Below are 19,338 nucleotides of genomic sequence, written 5' to 3'. Positions count from 1 at the left end.
TCGGTATCCAATACCTTGTTCAATCTCGTTACCGGCAAGTCACTTTACTCGTTCCGTAACACATCATCCCGTGATCAACTCCTTGGTCACATTGCGCATATGATGATGTCCTACCGAGTGGGCCCAGAGATACCTCTCCGTTTACACGGAGTGACAAATCCCAGTCTCGATCCGCATAAAACAATAGATACTTTCGGAGATACCTGTAGTGCACCTTTATAGTCACCCAGTTACGTTGTGACGTTTGATACACCCAAAGCACTCCTACGGTATCCAGGAGTTACACGATCTCATGGTCAAAGGAAGAGATACTTGACATTGGCAAAGCTCTAGCAAACGAACTACACGATCTTTGTGCTATGCTTAGGATTGGGTCTTGTCCATCACATCATTCTCCTAATGACGTGATCCCGTTATCAACGACATCCAATGTCCATAGCCAGGAAACCATGACTATCTGTTGATCACAACGAGCTAGTCAACTAGAGGCTCACTAGGGACATATTGTGGTCTATGTATTCACACGTGTATTACGATTTCCGGATAATACAGTTATAGCATGAATAAAAGACAATTATCATGAACAAGGAAATATAATAATAATACTTTTATTATTGCCTCTAGGGCATATTTCCAACAGTCTCCCACTTGCACTAGAGTCAATAATCTAGTTCACATCGCCATGTGATTAACACTCACAGGTCACATCGCCATGTGACTAATACCCAAGAGTTTACTAGAGTCAGTAGTCTAGTTCACATCACTATGTGATTAACACTCAATGAGTTTTATGTTTGATCATGTTGCTTGTGAGAGAGGTTTTAGTCAACGGGTCTGAACCTTTCAGATCCGTGTGTGCTTTACAAATCTCTATGTCATCTCCTAGATGCAGCTACCACGCTCTATTTGGAGCTATTCCAAACAACTGTTCTACTTGGAGCTATTCTAAATTATTGGTCCATTATATGTATCTGGTCTCTCTACTCAGAGCTATCCGGATAGGTGTCAAGCTTGCATCGTCGTAACCTTTACGACGAACTCTTTTACCACCTCCATAATCAAGAAAATTCCTTAGTCCACTAGTTACTAATGATAACTTTGACCGCTGTCCTGTGAGCCATTCTTGGATCACTCTTGTACCCCTTGACTGACTCATGGCAAGGCACACTTCAGGTGCGGTACACAGCATAGCATACTGAAGAGCCTACGTCTTAAGCATAGGGGACGACCTTCGTCCTTTCTCTCTATTCTGCCGTGGTCGAGCTTTAAGTCTTAACTTCGTACCTTACAACTCAGGCAAGAACTCCTTCTTTGAATGGTCCATCTTGAACACCTTCAAGATCATGTCAAGGTATGTGCTCATTTGAAAGTATTATTAAGCATTTTGATCTATCCTTATAGATCTTGATGCTCAATGTTCAAGTAGCTTAATCCATGCTTTCCATTGAAAAACACTTTCAAAATAACCCTATATGCTTTCCAGAAATTCTACGTCATTTCTGATCAACAATATGTCAACAACATATACTCATCAGAAATTCTATAGTGCTCCCACTCACTTCTTTGGAAATACAAGTTTCTCATAAACTTTGTACAAACCCAAAATTTTTGATCATCATCAAAGCATACATTCCAACTCCGAGATGCTCACTCCAGTCCTTAGAAGGATTGCTGGAGCTTTGCATACTTATTAGCATCTTTCGGGATTGACAAAACCTTCCGGTTGTATCACATACAACCTTTCCTCATTAAAATTGTCGAGGAAACAATGTTTTGACATCCTATCTGCAAGATTTCATAAATAATGCAGTAATCGCTAATATAATTCCAACAGACTCTTAGCATCGCTACGAGTGAGAAAATCTCATCGTAGTCAACTCCTTGAACTTGTCGGAAAACATCTTAACGACAAGTCGAGCTTTCTTAATGGTGACATTTACCATCATTGTCCGTCTTCCTTTTGAAATCCATCTGTACTCATTAGCCTTACGACCATCGAGCCGTTCTGCCAAAGTCTACACTTTGTTTTCATACATGGATCCTCTCTCGGATTTTATGGCCTCAAGCCATTTATCGGAATCCGGGCCCACCATCGCTTCTTCATAGCTCGTAGGTTCATTGTTGTCTAGCAACATGACCTTCAAGACAGGATTACGTACCACTCTGAAGTAGTACGCATCCTTGTCATCCTACGAGGTTTGGGAGTGACTTGATCCGAAGTTTCATGATCAATATCATAAGCTTCCACTTCAATTGGTGTAGGTGCCACAGGAACTACTCCCTGTGCCCTGTCACACACTAGTTGAAGAGACGGTTCAATAACCTCATCAAGTCTCCACCATCCTCCCACTCAATTCTTTTGAGAGAAACTTTTCCTCGAGAAAGGACCCGATTCTAGAAACAATCCATATTGCTTTCGGATCTGAATTAGGAGGTATACCCAACTGTTTTGGGTTTCCTATGAAGATGCATTTTATCCGCTTTGGGTTCGAGCTTATCAACCTGAAACTTTTTCATATAAGCGTCGCAGCCACAAACTTTTAAGAAACGACAACTTAGGTTTCTCTAAACCATAATTCATACGGTGTCATCTCATCGGAATTACGTGGTGCCCTATTTAAAGTGAATGTGGTTGTCTCTAATGCCTAACCCATGAACGATAGTGGTAATTCGATAAGAGACATCATGGTACGCACCATATCCAATAGGGTGCAACTATGATGTTCGGACACACCATCACATTATGGTGTTCCAGGCGGTATTAATTGCGAAACAATTTCCACAATGTCTTAATTGTGTGCCAAAACTCGTAACTTAGATATTCATCTCTATGATCATATCATAGACATTTTATCCTCTTGTCACAATGATCTGCTACTTCACTCTGAAATTACTTGAACCATTCAATAATTCAGACTTGTGTTTCATCAAGTAAATATACTCAACATTTACTCGAATCATCTGTGAAGTAAGAACATAATGATATTCACTGCATGCCTCAGCACTCATTCTACTGCACACATCAAAATGTGTTACTTCCAACAAGTTGCTATCTTCTTCCATCTTACTGAAATGAGGCTTTTCAGTCATCTTGCCCATGTGGTATGATTTGCATATCTCAAGTGATTCAAAATCAAGTGAGTCCGAACGATCCATTTGCATGGAGTTTCTTCATGCATATACACCAATAGACATGGTTCGCATGTCTCAAACTTTTCAAAAACGAGTGAGTCCAAAGATCCATCAACATGGAGCTTCTTCATGCGTTTTATACCATTATGACTTACATGGCAGTGCCACAAGTAAGTGGTACTATCATTACTATCTTATATCTTTTGGCATGAAAATGTGTATCACTACGACCGAGATTCAATAAACCATTCCTTTAGGTGCAAGACCATTGAAGGTATTATTCAAAAATAGAGTAACCATTATTCTCCTTAAATGAATAACCGTATTGCGATAGACATAATCCAATCATGTCTATGCTCAACGCAAACACCAATCTCGGTGGTAGAGGGAGCGTGCGATGCTTGATCATATCAACCTTGGAAACACTTCCAACATATATCGTCAGCTCACCTTTAGCTAGTCTCCTTTTATTCCGTAGCTTTTATTTCGAGTTACTAACACTTAGCAACCGAACCGGTATCCAATACCCTGGTGCTACTAGGAGTACTAGTAAAGTACACATTAACATAATGTATATCCAATATACTTCTATCGACCTTGCCAGCCTTCTCATCTACCAAGTATCTAGGGTAATGCTGCTCCAGTGGTTGTTCCCCTTATTACAGAAGCACTTAGTCTCGGGTTTGGGTTCAACCTTGGGTTTCTTCACTAGAGCAGCAGCTGAATTGCCGTTTCATGAAGTATCCCTTTGTTCCCTTGCCCTTCTTGAAACTAGTGGTTTCACCAACCATCAACAATTGATGCTCCTTCTTGATTTCTACTTTCGCGGTGTCAAACATCATGAATATTTCAAGGATCATCATATCTATCCCTGATATGTTATAGTTAATCACGAAGCTCTAGCAGCTTGATGGCAATGACTTTGGGGAAACATCACTATCTCATCTGGAGGATCAACTCCCACTCGATTCAAGTGATTGTTGTGCTCAGACAATCTGAGCACAAGCTCAACGATTTAGCTTTTCTCCCTTAGTTTGCAGGCTAAGAAAATCGTCGGAGGTCTTATACCTCTTGACGTGGGCACGAGCCTGAAATCCCAATTTTAGCCCTCGAAACATCTCATATGTTCCGCGACGTTTCGAAAACGTCTTTGGTGCCTCTACTTAAACCATTTAATTGAACTATCACGTAGTTATCAAAACGTGTATGTCCGATGTTCGCAACATCGACAAACGACGTTGGGGTTCAGCACACTGAGCGGTGCATTAAGGACATATGCTTTCTACTGATCGCATAATCGCTACTATCAACTTTCAACTATATTTTCTCTAGGAACATATCTAAACAGTGGAACTAAAGCGCGAGCTTACGACATAATTTGCAAAAGGTCTTTTGACTATTTCAGGATAATTAAGTTCATCTTATGAACTCCCACTTAGATAGACATCCCTCTGGTCATCTAAGTGATCACATGATCCGAGTCAACTAGGCCGTGTCCGATCATCACGTGAGACGGACTAGTCATCATCGGTGAACATCTTCATGTTGATCGTATCTACCATACGACTCATGCTCGACCTTTCGGTCTCCATGTTCCGAGGCCATGTCTGCACATGCTAGGCTCGTCAAGTTAACCCTAAGTGTTTTCGCTGTGTAAAACTGTCTTACACCCGTTGTATGTGAACGTAAGAATCCATCACACCCAATCATCACATGGTGCTTAGAAGCGACGAACCGTAGCAACGGTGCACAGTTAGGGGAGAACACTTCTTGAAATTTTGTAAGGGATCATCTTATTTACTACCGTCGTCCTAAGCAAACAAGATGCATAAACATGATAAACATCACATGCAATCAAATAGTGACATGATATGGCCAATATCATTTTTCTCCTTTTGATCTTCATCTTCGGGGCTCCATGATCATCATCGTCACCGGCACGACACCATGATCTCCATCATCATGATCTCCATCATCGTGTCTTCATGAAGTTGTCACGCCAACGACTACTTCTACTTCTATGACTAACGCGTTTAGCAATAAAGTAAAGTAGTTTACATGGCGTTCTTCAATGACACGCAGGTCATACAATAAATAAAGACAACTCCTATGGCTCCTGCCGGTTGTCATACTCATCGACATGCAAGTCGTGAATCCTATTACAAGAACATGATCAATCTCATACATCACATATCATTCATCACATTCTTCTTGGCCATATCACATCATATAGCATACCCTGCAAAAACAAGTTAGACGTCCTCTAATTGTTGTTGCATGTTTTACGTGGCTGCTATGGGTTTCTAGCAAGAACGTTTCTTACCTACGCAAGACCACAACGTGATATGCCAATTGCTATTTACCCTTCATAAGGACCCTTTTCATCGAATCCGTTCCGACTAAAGTGGGAGAGACTGGCACCCGCTAGCCACCTTATGCACCAAGTGCATGTCAATCGGTGGAACCTGTCTCACGTAAGAGTACGTGTAAGGTCGGTCCGGGCCGCTTCATCCCACAATACCGTCGAAACAAGATTGGACTAGTAACGGTAAGCATATTGAACAACATCAACGCCCACAACTACTTTGTGTTCTACTCGTGCAAAGAATCTACGCAATAGACCTAGCTCTGATACCACTGTTGGGGAACGTAGCAGAAATTCAAAAATTTTCCTACGTAACACCAAGATCTATCTATGGAGAGACCAGCAACGAGTAGAAAGAGAGTGCATCTACATACCCTTGTAGATCGCTAAGCGGAAGCGTTCAAGTGAACGGGGTTGATGGAGTCGTACTCGTCGTGATTCAGATCACCGATGATCCTAGTGCCGAACGGACGGCACCTCCGCATTCAACACACGTACAGCTCGACGATGTCTCCCACGCCTTGATCCAGCAAGGAGAGAGGGAGAGGTTGAGGAAGACTCCATCCAGCAGCAGCACAACGGCGTGGTGGTGATGGAGGAGCGTGGCAATCCTGCAGGGCTTCGCCAAGCACCTACGGGAGAGGAGGAGGTGTCACGGGAGGGAGGGAGGCGCCAAGGGCTCAGGTATGGATGCCCTCCCTCCCCTCCACTATATATAGGGGCAGGGGAGAGGGGGGAGGCGCAGCCTTGCCCCTTCCTCCAAGGAAAGGGTGCGGCTAAGAGGGGGGGAGGAGTCCATCCTCCCCAAGGCACCTCGGAGGTGCCTTCCCCCTTTAGGACTCTCCCCTTTTTCCTATATCTTGGCGCATGGGCCTCTAGGGGCTGGTGCCCTTGGCCCATGTAGGCCAAGGAGCACCCCCTACAGCCCATGTGGCCCCCCGGGGCAGGTGGCCCCACCCGGTGGGCCCCCGGGACCCTTCCGGTGGTCCCGGTACAATACCGATGACCCCGAAACTTGTCCCGATGGCCGAAACAGGACTTCCTATATATAAATCTTTACCTCCGGACCATTCCGGAACTCCTCGTGACGTCCAGGATCTCATCCGGGACTCCGAACAACATTCGGTTACCACATACAAGCTTCCTTTATAACCCTAGCGTCATCGAACCTTAAGTGTGTAGACCCTACGGGTTCGGGAGACATGCAGACATGACCGAGACGTTCTCCGGTCAATAACCAACAGCGGGATCTGGATACCCATGTTGGCTCCCACATGTTCCACGATGATCTCATCGGATGAACCACGATGTCAAGGACTTAATCAATCCCGTATTCAATTCCCTTTGTCTATCGGTATGTTACTTGCCCGAGATTCGATCGTCGGTATCCAATACCTTGTTCAATCTCGTTACCGGCAAGTCACTTTACTCGTTCCGTAACACATCATCCCGTGATCAACTCCTTGGTCACATTGCGCATATGATGTTGTCCTACCGAGTGGGCCCAGAGATACCTCTCCGTTTACACGGAGTGACAAATCCCAGTCTCGATCCGCATAAAACAATAGATACTTTCGGAGATACCTGTAGTGCACCTTTATAGTCACCCAGTTACGTTGTGACGTTTGATACACCCAAAGCACTCCTACGGTATCCAGGAGTTACACGATCTCATGGTCAAAGGAAGAGATACTTGACATTGGCAAAGCTCTAGCAGACGAACTATACGATCTTTGTGCTATGCTTAGGATTGGGTCTCGTCCATCACATCATTCTCCTAATGATGTGATCCCGTTATCAACGACATCCAATGCCCATAGCCAGGAAACCATGACTATCTGTTGATCACAACAAGCTAGTCAACTAGAGGCTCACTAGGGACATATTGTGGTCTATGTATTCACACGTGTATTACGATTTCCGGATAATACAGTTATAGCATGAATAAAAGACTATTATCATGAACAAAGAAATATAATAATAACACTTTTATTATTGCCTCTAGGGCATATTTCCAACAGTCTCCCACTTGCACTAGAGTCAATAATCTAGTTCACATCGCCATGTGATTAACACTCACAGGTCACATCGCCATGTGACTAATACCCAAGAGTTTACTAGAGTCAGTAGTCTAGTTCACATCACTATGTGATTAACACTCAATGAGTTTTATGTTTGATCATGTTGCTTGTGAGAGAGGTTTTAGTCAACGGGTCTGAACCTTTCAGATCCGTGTGTGCTTTACAAATCTCTATGTCATCTCCTAGATACAGCTACCACGCTCTATTTGGAGCTATTCCAAACAACTGTTCTACTTGGAGCTATTCTAAATTATTGCTCCATTATATGTATCCGGTCTCTCTACTCAGAGCTATCCGGATAGGTGTCAAGCTTGCATCGTCGTAACCTTTACGACGAACTCTTTTACCACCTCCATAATCGAGAAAATTCCTTAGTCCACTAGTTACTAAGGATAACTTTGACCGCTGTCCTGTGAGCCATTCTTGGATCACTCTTGTACCCCTTGACTGACTCATGGCAAGGCAAACTTCAGGTGCGGTACACAGCATAGCATACTGAAGAGCCTACGTCTTAAGCATAGGGGACGACCTTCGTCCTTTCTCTCTATTCTGCCGTGGTCGAGCTTTAAGTCTTAACTTCGTACCTTACAACTCAGGCATGAACTCCTTCTTTGAATGGTCCATCTTGAACACCTTCAAGATCATGTCAAGGTATGTGCTCATTTGAAAGTATTATTAAGCATTTTGATCTATCCTTATAGATCTTGATGCTCAATGTTCAAGTAGCTTAATCCAGGCTTTCCATTGAAAAACACTTTCAAAATAACCCTATATGCTTTCCAGAAATTCTACGTCATTTCTGGTCAACAATATGTCAACAACATATACTCATCAGAAATTCTATAGTGCTCCCACTCACTTCTTTGGAAATACAAGTTTCTCATAAACTTTGTACAAACCCAAAATTTTTGATCATCATCAAAGCATACATTCCAACTCCGAGATGCTCACTCCAGTCCTTAGAAGGATTGCTGGAGCTTTGCATACTTATTAGCATCTTTCGGGATTGACAAAACCTTCCGGTTGTATCACATACAACCTTTCCTCATTAAAATCGTCGAGGAAACAATGTTTTGACATCCTATCTGCAAGATTTCATAAATAATGCAGTAATCGCTAATATAATTCCAATAGACTCTTAGCATCGCTACGAGTGAGAAAATCTCATCGTAGTCAACTCCTTGAACTTGTCGGAAAACATCTTAACGACAAGTCGAGCTTTCTTAATGGTGACATTTACCATCATTGTCCGTCTTCCTCTTGAAATCCATCTGTACTCATTAGCCTTACGACCATCGAGCCGTTCTGCCAAAGTCTACACTTTGTTTTCATACATGGATCCTCTCTCGGATTTTATGGCCTCAAGCCATTTATCGGAATCCGGGCCCACCATCGCTTCTCCATAGCTCGTAGGTTCATTGTTGTCTAGCAACATGACCTTCAAGACAGGATTACGTACCACTCTGAAGTAGTACGCATCCTTGTCATCCTACGAGGTTTGGGAGTGACTTGATCCGAAGTTTCATGATCAATATCATAAGCTTCCACTTCAATTGGTGTAGGTGCCACAGGAACAACTCCCTGTGCCCTGTCACACACTAGTTGAAGAGACGGTTCAATAACCTCATCAAGTCTCCACCATCCTCCCACTCAATTCTTTCGAGAGAAACTTTTCCTCGAGAAAGGACCCGATTCTAGAAACAATCCATATTGCTTTCGGATCCGAATTAGGAGGTATACCCAACTGTTTTGGGTTTCCTATGAAGATGCATTTTATCCACTTTGGGTTCGAGCTTATCAACCCGAAACTTTTTCATATAAGCGTCGCAGCCCCAAACTTTTAAGAAACGACAACTTAGGTTTCTCTAAACCATAATTCATACGGTGTCATCTCATCGGAATTACGTTGTGCCCTATTTAAAGTGAATGTGGTTGTCTCTAATGCCTAACCCATGAACGATAGTGGTAATTCGATAAGAGACATCATGGTACGCACCATATCCAATAGGGTGCAACTATGATGTTCGGACACACCATCACATTATGGTGTTCCAGGCGGTATTAATTGCGAAACAATTTCCACAATGTCTTAATTGTGTGCCAAAACTCGTAACTCAGATCTTCATCTCTATGATCATATCATAGACATTTTATCCTCTTGTCACAATGATCTGCTACTTCACTCTGAAATTACTTGAACCATTCAATAATTCAGACTTGTGTTTCATCAAGTAAATATTCTCAACATCTACTCGAATCATCTGTGAAGTAAGAACATAACGATACTCACTGCATGCCTCAGCACTCATTGGACTGCACACATCAAAATGTGTTACTTCCAACAAGTTGCTATTTTGTTCCATCTTACTGAAAATGAGGCTTTTCAGTCATCTTGCCCATGTGGTATGATTTGCATATCTCAAGTGATTCAAAATCAAGTGAGTCCGAACGATCCATTTGCATGGAGTTTCTTCATGCATATACACCAATAGACATGGTTCGCATGTCTCAAACTTTTCAAAAAACGAGTGAGTCCAAAGATCCATCAACATGGAGCTTCTTCATGCGTTTTATACCATTATGACTTACATGGCAGTGCCATAAGTAAGTGGTACTATCATTACTATCTTATATCTTTTGGCATGAAAATGTGTATCACTACGATCGAGATTCAATAAACCATTTATTTAGGTGCAAGACCATTGAAGGTATTATTCAAATAAATAGAGTAACCATTATTCTCCTTAAATGAATAACCGTATTGCGATAGACATAATCCAATCATGTCTATGCTCAACGCAAACACCAATCTCGGTGGTAGAGGGAGCGTGCGATGCTTGATCACATCAACCTTGGAAACACTTCCAACACATATCGTCAGCTCACCTTTAGCTAGTCTCCTTTTATTTCGTAGCTTTTTTTATTTCGAGTTACTAACACTTAGCAACTGAACCGGTATCTTAATACCCTGGTGCTACTAGGAGTACTAGTAAAGTACACATTAACATAATGTATATCCAATATACTTCTATCGACCTTGCCAGCCTTCTCATCTACCAAGTATCTAGGGTAATGCTGCTCCAGTGGTTGTTCCCCTTATTACAGAAGCACTTAGTCTCGGGTTTGGGTTCAACCTTGGGTTTCTTCACTGGAGCAGCAGCTGATTTGCCGTTTCATGAAGTATCCCTTCTTGCCCTTGCCCTTCTTGAAACTAGTGGTCTCAATGACCATCAACGATTGATGATCCTTCTTGATTTCTACTTTCGCGGTGTCAAACATCGCGAATATCTCAAGGATCATCATATATGTCCCTGCTATATTATAGTTCATCACGAAGCTCTAGCAGCTTGGTGGTAATGACTTCGGAGAAACTATCACTATTTCATCTGGAAGATCAACTCCCACTTGATTCAAGTGATTGTTGCACTCAGACAATCTGAGCACAAGCTCAACAATTGAGCTTCTCTCCTTAGTTTGCAGGCTAAGAAAATCGCCGGAGGTCTCATACCTCTTGACGTGGGCACGAGCCTGAAATCCCAATTTCAGCCCTCGAAACATCTCATATGTTCCGCGACGTTTCGAAAATGTCTTTGGTGCCTCTACTTAAACCATTTAACTGAACTATCACGTAGTTATCAAAACGTGTATGTTCGATGTTCGAAACATCCACAAACGATGTTTGGGGTTCAGCACACTAAGCGGTGCATTAAGGACATAAGCTTTCTACTGATCGCATAATCGCTACTGTCAACTTTCAACTATATTTTCTCTAGGAACATATCTAAAACAGTAGAACTAAAGCGCGAGCTACGACATAATTTGCAAAAAGGTCTTTTGACTATGTTCAAGATAATTAAGTTCATCTTATGAACTCCCACTCAGATAGACATCCCTCTGGTCATCTAAGTGATTACATGATCCGAGTCAACTAGGCCGTGTCCGATCATCACGTGAGACGGACTAGTCATCATCGGTGAACATCTTCATGTTGATCGTATCTGCTATACGACTCATCCTCGACCTTTCGGTCTCCGTGTTCCGAGGCCATGTCTGCACATGCTAGGCTCGTCAAGTTAACCCTAAGTGTTTTCGCTGTGTAAAACTGTCTTACACCCGTTGTATGTGAACGTAAGAATCCATCACACCCGATCATCACGTGGTGCTTAGAAGCGACGAACTGTAGCAACGGTGCACAGTTAGGGGAGAACACTTCTTGAAATTTTGTAAGGGATCATCTTATTTACTACCGTCGTCCTAAGTAAACAAGATGCATAAACATGATAAACATCACATGCAATCAAATAGTGACATGATATGGCCAATATCATTTTGCTCCTTTTGATCTTCATCTTCGGGGCTCCATGATCATCATCGTCACCGGCATGACACCATGATCTCCATCATCGTGTCTTCATGAAGTTGTCACGCCAACGACTACTTCTACTTCTATGGCTAACGCGTTTAGCAATAAAGTAAAGTAAGTTACATGGCGTTCTTCAATGACACGCAGGTCATACAAAAAATAAAGACAACTCCTATGGCTCCTTCCGGTTGTCATATTCATCGACATGCAAGTCGTGAATCCTATTACAAGAACATGATCAATCTCATACATCACATATCATTCATCACATTCTTCTGGCCATATCACATCACAAAGCATACCCTGCAAAAACAAGTTAGACGTCCTCTAATTGTTGTTTGCATGTTTTACGTGGCTGCTATGGGTTTCTAGCAAGAACGTTTCTTACCTACGCAAAACCACAACCTGATATGTCAATTGCTATTTACCCTTCATAAGGACCCTTTTCATCGAATCCGTTCCGACTAAAGTGGGAGAGACTGGCACCCGCTAGCCACCTTATGCACCAAGTGCATGTCAATCGGTGGAACCTGCCTCACGTAAGAGTACGTGTAAGGTCGGTCCGGGCCGCTTCATCCCACAATACCGTCGAAACAAGATTGGACTAGTAACGGTAAGCATATTGAACAACATCAACGCCCACAACTACTTTGTGTTCTACTCGTGCAAAGAATCTACGCAATAGACCTAGCTCATGATGCCACTGTTGGGGAACGTAGCAGAAATTCAAAAATTTTCCTACGAATCACCAAGATCTATCTATGGAGATACCAGCAACGAGTAGAAGGAGAGTGCATCTACATACCCTTGTAGATCGCTAAGCGGAAGCGTTCAAGTGAACGGGGTTGATGGAGTCGTACTCGTCGTGATTCAAATCACCGATGATCAAGTGCCGAACGGACGGCACCTCCGCGTTCAACAAACGTACAGCCCGGTGACGTCTCCCACGCCTTGATCCAGCAAGGAGGGAGGGAGAGGTTGAGGAAGACTCCATCCAACAGCAGCGCAACGGCGTGGTGGTGGTGGAGGAGCGTGGCAATCCCGCAGGGCTTCGCCAAGCACCACGGGAGAGGAGAAGAACTTGGGAGAGAGGGAGGGGCTGCACCAAAGGCATAAGGTGTGTTTGGGAGGCCCTCCTACCCCACTATATATAGGGATCCCAAGGGGGGGGTGCGCCAGCCCCTAGGAGATCCAATCTCCAAGGGGGCGGCGGCCAGGGGAGGAGTCCTCCCCCCCCCCAAGGCACCTAGGAGGTGCCTTCCCCTGCTGGGACTCTTCCTTTAGGGTTTCCCCAGGCGCATGGGCCTCTTGGGGCTGGTGCGATTGGCCCATGTAGGCCAAGGCGCACCCCCTACAGCCCATGTGGCCCCCCGGGGCAGGTGGCCCCACCCGGTGGGCCCCCGGGACCCTTCCGGTGGTCCCGGTACAATACCGATGACCCCGAAACTTGTCCCGATGGCCGAAACAGGACTTCCTATATATAAATCTTTACCTCCGGACCATTCGGGAACTCCTCGTGACGTTCGGGATCTCATCCGGGACTCCGAACAACATTCGGTTACCACATACAAGCTTCCTTTATAACCCTAGCGTCATCGAACCTTAAGTGTGTAGACCCTACGGGTTCGGGAGACATGCAGACATGACCGAGACGTTCTCCGGTCAATAACCAACAGCGGGATCTGGATACCCATGTTGGCTCCCACATGTTCCACGATGATCTCATCGGATGAACCACGATGTCAAGGACTTAATCAATCCCGTATTCAATTCCCTTTGTCTATCGGTATGTTACTTGCCCGAGATTCGATCGTCGGTATCCAATACCTTGTTCAATCTCATTACCGGCAAGTCACTTTACTCGTTCCGTAACACATCATCCCGTGATCAACTCCTTGGTCACATTGCGCATATGATGTTGTCCTACCGAGTGGGCCAAGAGATACCTCTCCGTTTACACGGAGTGACAAATCCCAGTCTCGATCCGCATAAAACAATAGATACTTTCGGAGATACCTGTAGTGCACCTTTATAGTCACCCAGTTACGTTGTGATGTTTGATACACCCAAAGCACTCCTACGGTATCCAGGAGTTACACGATCTCATGGTCAAAGGAAGAGATACTTGACATTGGCAAAGCTCTAGCAAACGAACTATACGATCTTTGTGCTATGCTTAGGATTGGGTCTCGTCCATCACATCATTCTCCTAATGATGTGATCCCGTTATCAACGACATCCAATGTCCATAGCCAGGAAACCATGACTATCTGTTGATCACAACGAGCTAGTCAACTAGAGGCTCACTAGGGACATATTGTGGTCTATGTATTCACACGTGTATTACGATTTCCGGATAATACAGTTATAGCATGAATAAAAGACTATTATCATGAACAAAGAAATATAATAATAACACTTTTATTATTGCCTCTAGGGCATATTTCCAACAGGTTCATCATAGCGTGGATGTCATCAAACCGCAGGACGATCGTACGCCCGATGGAGTTATCCACAAAGCCCTTGCCCTCTGGCACCTTGGCCGTGAAAACCGGGTATGCCACATCCTTCTCTCTGAGACGATGCTTCTCCAAAGAAAGAACACTGTCATGCAGACTCCGCATAGCACCGGTTGCAGCATTGAGCATATTTGTCGGTAGCATCGCCCTACCCGCCACATGCACCCTCCTCGAGATATCCTCAGGTGAAGGTGGCGCGTCCTGAGCACGGATCGTACTCGGTGCCGGCTGGCTCGCACCCTTGTTAGTCTTTCTTTTGCGTGCCTTCTTCTTCTCCTATAATGGGACCGAGTTCTGCTCACAGACCGCCTTCTTGAGTGTATTTGGGCTGATAATATTTCGCACCTCGCCTATCTGAGGCTCGGTGAAGTCGGCAGCTGGAGGCGTCTCCTGAGAGCTGAACGGCAGACGACGCCTGTTGCAACTTGGCTTCTCCGCGGTACCAGCTAGATCGCACACGTCTTTTGTTGGGTTGGGTTCTTGAGAAGGAGCCCCCATGAAGTCGCCATCGTACCCATGTTCGGCAAAGTACTGATCGACGTTGCCAAATGTATCGTCGTCGTAGTCGTTCTGATCCTGTGCCATATGCATGTTTGGATCCAGTGGCATAGGGATGTCCGGCACCGTTGCGGCGGTCTTGCCATGGGGCCGACTTGGCGCCGGCACGACTGGCGGTGTTGTCTTTGGGGTGGTGTCCCCCGCCCCCAAACGAATCTGGCTCTTCGGCCAAAGCAGGGGCCAGCTCAGGCAGGCGCTGAGCGTCATCACGTCATCATCGTCGGCCCCGACGGGTCGAATCGGAGGTAACAACTCGTCGCAGCCTGGCAGCACCCGAACCAGTTGAACCCTAAACAAGTTGGGTGGCATCTGGGTACCGTGGAACAAGGGGTTGCCCGGTTGAACGATTTGGCCCTTGGTGACATCGACCAACTCGTTGTTCACGAAGTGCAGGAGAGTGCACAGAACATCGGCGGCGCCCTGCGAAAACATGTAGGGCGTCAAGGATGCCCAGTCAAAGGCAAGGAGATGAAGTCCTCGGCCGAGAGAGGCTTAATTAGTTACCGTGATGATGGCGTCGAGCTCGGCTAATGTCGAGGCACCGCCAACGGCGGGCGTGCAGTTGACGGAGGGGCCGCTTGCTGCAGAGGTGCCGGCCGGCGTACACCCGGGTGCATTAAGCTCCCGTGCCGGCGTCGGAGACACCAATGCCGCCTCCGCCGGAGACACCAATGGCCCCGCCATCGCATTCTGCGAGTTGCTGGCCGTGAAGCTAGGAATCGGGGGCGGCCCCTGTTGGCCGCCCGTAATCCACGCACTCAACCCCTGGATCAAGGTAGGCACAATGGCGGTGATCGTCGCTCCGAGTTGTTGTTCCACTTGCTCTTGGACAATCTCCAGAATCCGTGCCACCTGTGCCTTGAGTTCTTGAACCTCGCGCGCCTGGCTTTCTGAGCTGGTCTTTTTCTCCTTCCGCACACCAGCGGTATAGTATGACCCCCATTTTGTGGACAAGCCTTTGCCGGCCACATGACCAGCTGACGTCGGCTTACTGAGCTTATTCTTGTTCTTCATTACATTCAACGCCCTATTTAGAGTGGTGTCCCAAGGGTTCCTGTAGTCGACCCCGCGCTACTGCTTTCAGTCGCCTGCGGAAGGAATGTGGACCATTTAGAAATTTGGCTTCATTAATTAGAATGCAACCATATGGAGCTAATTACGCGGGGGTGTATTCCTTACCAGAACAAGCTCAAGCGCCCTGGTCTTCGGATCCGTGGTAAGCTCCTTTGTTATCGGGTCCTCCTTGTACCGGGCCCTGACAAAGTTCTTGGTCTGCTTGTTACCGCTGTATTTCTCGAAGTGGGGCGGTAGGCCTTGCTCGGCACGCTCCGCGTCCTCCTTGTCCCATATAGGCTCCGCCACTCTGTAACCGCCGGGACCGAGTTTGTGTTCCCCTAAGTTCAGCTCCCGCATTTCTTTCCCCCACTGACTTGATTGGGAGTTTGCGGTGCTCGAGCAATTGATCTTGAAGTCGTTGTAGTCATCTTCGGTGATCGAAGGATTTTTCTCCTTGATCTTCTCATAACTCTCACCTTTCTCGATCATTCTCTTCACATTGCTTTTACAAGTAGACAGGGCCTTGCTCATCTTCGTGAGGGCAGCATTGTTCACTTTATTCCCTTTGAGGCTTGTGTTTTCAAAAGCAGTGGGGAACTTGTATCGTTCGTGCAGCTTCGTGAAGAGGAGGTTGCGCAAATTCCCTCGATGCCTCAGGTTCTCGGTGTTGATCGAGACGGTGCTCCGGAGAATGCACCCGAGCTGAAGCGAGTACCCCTTGACTATTCGTTCGGGCGCCGTTGGATTCCCGTCGGAGTCCACTTCAGTAACTTCCTCCTTGAGGGTGCGGAGCACGGTCGGGCGCCGGTCCTTCCGTTGCCTCTTCTGTTGGCTGCCATCTGTGCGTGCGCCGCCATCATCAGTGGTGGCATCAGTGGGGTCATCCTCGGCGGTACCATCAGTGGTCTCAGGATCGGTGGGGAAGGCGGCGTCCTCATACAAGTGAGGTTGTTCCTCCATCTCCTGGGACAGCTCCCAGAATGCCTTGCCGCCCGAACCCCCGGCCTCATCATTGTGGGCCATGTTTCTCTCTAAATAGAAACAAAGTTTGGTCAAAAAGTTGGTTATTGTCAAGGAACAAGATCATGGTCTTATCATTTAGGGTTTGTCGACACCGAGGCATCCTAAAATCTAAGCTTTTATCATTGAGGGTTTTTCGACGCCGAGGCACTAAAAGCTAAGCTTTCATCATTTCGGTTTTTATCGACACCGAGGCACCCTAAAAGCCATGCATTAGTCACAAGTACGCCGGGGCACTTGATCCTACTTAATTAACTACTAAGATATCCCGGCCCATGCATTAGTCACAAGTACCCCATATGTCCTATTTTTAGCAAAGTCATGCTAAAATTCACGGAAAATTTCAGCATGACCTTTGCTAAAAATAGGACATATGGAGTACCCGAATTTGCCGGAACGGAAGTTAATCGACATTCCGGCAAACTCAAGGGCCTCTCGGGGTACCTGCAAAATCATTATCCCAGGTGGACATGGATGCAATGTCACATGTCACATGGATCCCACACCCACAGGAGCTGGTGAAGCTTCATGTGTATTTCACGAAAACCAGCCTGACTAAAGAGCTTTATGTAGAAAACAAATCACTCCACCAGCTCACACAGGATCCATCAGAGGCATTCACCCAAGATTTGACGGCTGTCATTGATTTTTTTTCTATGTTTGCACACAAAGTGGTGCTTCTATTGTAGTCTCCCCAGTACAGTTCATGTCCAATCTACCATACATTTGCTGCCAACTTGATCATCCCTCTAAGCAATTACTCAAAATTGATCAAAGTTTATGCATTAGAGAATATCGGTCATTGATATATGGGTCCACATATGTTATGAAACAAACACTAAAACAAATTGTAGAAAAGGAGAAAAATAAGCTGCAGTGGCTAGCTACGTGTCTTTGCAGCACAGCGATCGCGAGATCTAATCATGCGTGACACAATGCCTTTTTCTTACCTTTTTACATTGCTCGCAGCTCATGCGTGAGCCGCCCCAGTCGGAGTACTGTCCTGTGCGAAGCCCTTACTTCCTGCCGCATAATGCGGCGTATAGGAGGTCCCTACGTACATCCCTAAAAATTTTTTTTACTGCTAAAAATATTGAAATTTGATGTTTGTCCAATATCTAAAAGTAAGTTCGAGCAAGTTTTTATTTATAGATTTTAATTTTATTCTACTTTTTTACTGTTCATATTTTTTCTTTTTTCCTTTTTATTCTTATTTTTTCCTTTTCTTTCTTTTCTTAACCTTTCTTCTTTGTAACACACAAATAATTTTTATGACGCAGATGAACACTTGTAGTTGTTTTATTCTTTTTGATAAACACTATCAAAATTTCCACTGTTTGACTTGAAATCAAATTTATTCGCTTTGTTTTCAAGCACTGGAGAAAAACAGAGCCTCTAAAAGTAGTCTAATTGGAATTGTAATTTTGTTTCTCCAGAATATTTGGACTTGTCTGTTTCTATCTTGCAGGAGCAGAATATTTGATCTCCATGTAGCAATTCTTCGGATTCCTTTCCTCAAAAAAAAAAAATTCTTCTGATTCCTGTAGGCGACTAGGAACAAAGGTGCAGGGATGAAAACTGCAGCTTTTCATACTGCACCAGAATTATCGTTAGTCTAATCCTTTTCGTACATAAACCAAATTTCATCGTCCCAGGATCACCCGGGAGGAAGAAGCAATTTTTCTCCATCGGGACAGAAGATGACAGAAGATGCCAGTCATGAAACTGAAGATACACGACACAGGAGGGGCTCTGCTCCAAGTGCTGCTAATCAACAACACAAGGGCATACACATCTGATGCTCTCAGGAGTATATTTACTGCTATTCACCTTCCTGTTACGACCAAGTAAAATATGATGCGAACTTGAATTTGATCCATTTAGTAATCTGAAACAAAATATTCCTGACTAATGAAATATACTCCACCCAAGAACCCGATTGTATATATATGTGCTCTCGGGAGTGCATTCAATGCACGCAATCTGAAACCAAAGCATGCACCTGAAGAAGAATCCCTTTCTCATACGCTGCCTAATGGGATCCCTTGATTAATTCACAAGGCTGCGTGAATTTTAGCCTTGACTAATTAACCGCATGATCGTAGAAAAGGAGAAAAAATCCCCACCCAGTTCGTCGAACAGAGCAGAGCACAAAAATCCCCTCCAGTGAATTTTACCACGATCTACTACTTGGGGCCGCGAATTCGCAGGACTGTAGGAGCATGGAATGGATAATAAGGAGGC

This window comes from Triticum dicoccoides, chromosome 2B (assembly GCF_002162155.2).
Source record: "Triticum dicoccoides isolate Atlit2015 ecotype Zavitan chromosome 2B, WEW_v2.0, whole genome shotgun sequence".
NCBI classification, from domain to species: Eukaryota; Viridiplantae; Streptophyta; class Magnoliopsida; order Poales; family Poaceae; genus Triticum; species Triticum dicoccoides.
The sequence above is the reverse complement of the archived record's forward strand: the minus strand, read 5'-3'. Positions refer to the sequence as shown.